Raw genomic sequence first — 3,471 nt, 5'->3', positions numbered from 1 at the left:
TATGTTACTTGCCCGAGATTCGATCATCGGTATCTCAATACCTAGTTCAATCTCGTTACCGGCAAGTCTCTTTACTCGTTTCGTAATACATCATCTCACAACTAACTCATTAGTTGCAATGCTTGCAAGGCTTATGTGATGTGCATTACCGAGAGGGCCCAGAGATACCTCTCTGACAATCGGATTGACAAATCCTAATCTTGAAATACACCAAACCAACATGTACCTTTGGAGACACCTGTAGAGCTCCTTTATAATCACCCAGTTATGTTGTGACATTTGGTAGCACACAAAGTGTTCCTCCGGCAAACGGGAGTTGCATAATCTCATAGTCATAGGAACATGTATAAGTCAGGAAGAAAGCAATAGCAACATACTAAATGATCGGGTGCCAAGCTAATGGAACGGGTCATGTCAATCACATCATTCTCCTAATAATGTGACCCCGTTAATCAAATGACAACACATGTCTATGGTTAGGAAACATAACCATCTTTGATTAACGAGCTAGTCAAGTAGAGGCTTACTAGTGACGTTTAGTTTGTCTATGTATTCACACAAGTATTATGTTTCCGGATAATACAATTCTAGCATGAACAATAAACATTTATCATGATATAAGGAAATAAAATAATAACTTCATTATTGCCTCTAGGGCATATTTCCTTCAGTCTCCCACTTGCACTAGAGTCAATAATCTAGATTACACAGTAATGATTCTAACACCCATGGCGCATTGGTGCTGATCATGTTTTGCTCGTGGAAGAGGCTTAGTCAATGGGTCTGCTACATTTAGATCCGTATGTATCTTGCAAATCTCTATGTCTCCCACTTGGACTAGATCCCGGATGGAATTGAAGCGTCTCTTGATGTGCTTGGTTCTCTTGTGAAATCTGGATTCCTTTGCCAACGCAATTGCACCAGTATTGTCACAAAAGATTTTCATTGAACCCGATGCACTAGGTATGACACCTAGATCGGATATGAACTCCTTCATCTAGACTCCTTCGTTTGCTGCTTTCGAAGCAGCTATGTACTCCGCTTCACATGTAGATCCCGCCACAACGCTTTGTTTAGAACTGCACCAACTGACAGCTCCACCGTCTAATGTAAACACGTATCCGGTTTGCGATTTAGAATCATCCGGATTAGTGTCAAAGCTTTCATCAACGTAACCATTTACGATGAGCTCTTTGTCACCTCCATATATGAGAAACATATCCTTAGTCCTTTTCAGGTATTTCAGGATGTTCTTGACCGCTGTCCAGTGATCCACTCCTGGATTACTTTGGTACCTCCCTGCTAGACTTATAGCAAGACACACATCAGGTCTGGTACACAGCATTGCATACATGATAGAGCCTATGGCTGAAGCATAGGGAACATCTTTCATTTTCTCTCTATCTTCTGCATTGGTCGGGCATTGAGTCTTACTCAATTTCACACCTTGTAACACAGGCAAGAATCCTTTCTTTGCTTGATCCATTTTGAACTTCTTCAAAACTTTGTCAAGGTATGTGCTTTGTGAAAGTCCAATTAAGCGTCTTGATCTATCTCTATAGATCTTAATGCCCAATATGTAAGCAGCTTCACCGATGTCTTTCATTGAAAAACTCTTATTCAAGTATCCCTTTATGCTATCCAGAAATTCTATATCATTTCCGATTAGTAATATGTCATCTACATATAATATCAGAAATGCTACAGAGCTCCCACTCACTTTCTTGTAAATACAGGCTTCTCCAAAAGTCTGTACAAAACCAAATGCTTTGATCACACTATCAAAGCATTTATTCCAGCTCCGAGAGGCTTGCACCAGTCCATAAATGGATCGCTGGAGCTTGCACACTTTGTTAGCTCCCTTTGGATCGACAAAACCTTCCGGCTGCATCATATACAACTCTTCTTCCAGAAATCCATTCAGGAATGCAGTTTTGACATCCATCTTCCAAATTTCATAATCATAAAATGCGGCAATTGCTAACATGATTCGGACAGACTTAAGCATCACTACGGGTGAGAAGGTCTCATCGTAGTCAATCCCTTGAACTTGTCGAAAACCTTTTGCGACAAGTCGAGCTTTGTAGACAGTAACATTACCATCAGCGTCAGTCTTCTTCTTGAAGGTCCATTTATTCTCAATTGCTTGCCGATCTTTTGGAAAGTCAACCAAAGTCCACACTTTGTTCTCATACATGGATCCCATCTCAGATTTCATGGCTTCAAGCCATTTTGCGGAATTTGGGCTCACCATTGCTTCTCCATAGTTCGTAGGTTCATCATGATCTAGTAGCATGACTTCCAGAACAGGATTAGCGTACCACTCTGGTGCGGATCTTACTCTGGTTGATCTACGAGGTTCAGTAGTATCTTGTTCTGAAGTTTCATGATCATCATCATTAGCTTCCTCACTAATTGGTGTAGGTGTCACAGAAACCGGTTTCTGTGATGTACTACTTTCCAATAAGGGAGCAGGTACAGTTACCTCATCAAGTTCTACTTTCCTCCCACTCACTTCTTTTGAGAGAAACTCCTTCTCTAGAAAGTTTCCGAATTTAGCAACAAAAGTCTTGCCTTCGGATCTGTGATAGAAGGTGTATCCAATAGTTTCCTTTGGATATCCTATGAAGACACATTTCTCCGATTCGGGTTCGAGCTTATCAAGTTGAAGTTTTTTCACATAAGCATCGCAGCCCCAAACTTTCAGAGATGACAACTTTGGTTTCTTGCCAAACCACAGTTCATAAGGCGTCGTCTCAAAGGATTTTGATGGTGCCCTATTTAACGTGAATGCGGCCGTCTCTAAAGCATAACCCCAAAACGATAGCGGTAAATCAGTAAGAGACATCATAGATCGCACCATATCAAGTAAAGTACGATTACGACGTTCGGACACACCATTACGCTATGGTGTTCCGGGTGGCGTGAGTTGCGAAACTATTCCGCATTGTTTCAAATGTACACCAAACTCGTAACTCAAATATTCTCCTCCACGATCAGATCATAGGAATTTTATTTTCTTGTTACGATGATTTTCAACTTCACTCTGAAATTCTTTGAACTTTTCAAATGTTTCAGACTTATGTTTCATTAAGTAGATATACCCATATCTGCTTAAGTCATCTGTGAAGGTGAGAAAATAACGATATCCGCCACGAGCCTCAACATTCATCGGACCACATACATCTGTATGTATGATTTCCAACAAATCTGTTGCTCTCTCCATAGTACCGGAGAACGGTGTTTTTTTTCATCTTACCCATAAGGCACGGTTCGCAAGTACCAAGTGATTCATAATCAAGTGGTTCCAAAAGTCCATCATTATGGAGTTTCTTCATGCGCTTTACACCGATATGACCTAAACGATAGTGCCACAAATAAGTTGCACTATCATTATCAACTCTGCATCTTTTGGCTTCAACATTATGAATGTGTGTGTCACTACTATCGAGATTTAATAAGAATAGACCA

This window comes from Triticum urartu, chromosome 4A, assembly GCF_056163025.1.
Source record: "Triticum urartu cultivar PI428250 chromosome 4A, HENAU_Tu73, whole genome shotgun sequence".
Classification (NCBI taxonomy): Eukaryota; Viridiplantae; Streptophyta; class Magnoliopsida; order Poales; family Poaceae; genus Triticum; species Triticum urartu.
The sequence above is the reverse complement of the archived record's forward strand: the minus strand, read 5'-3'. Positions refer to the sequence as shown.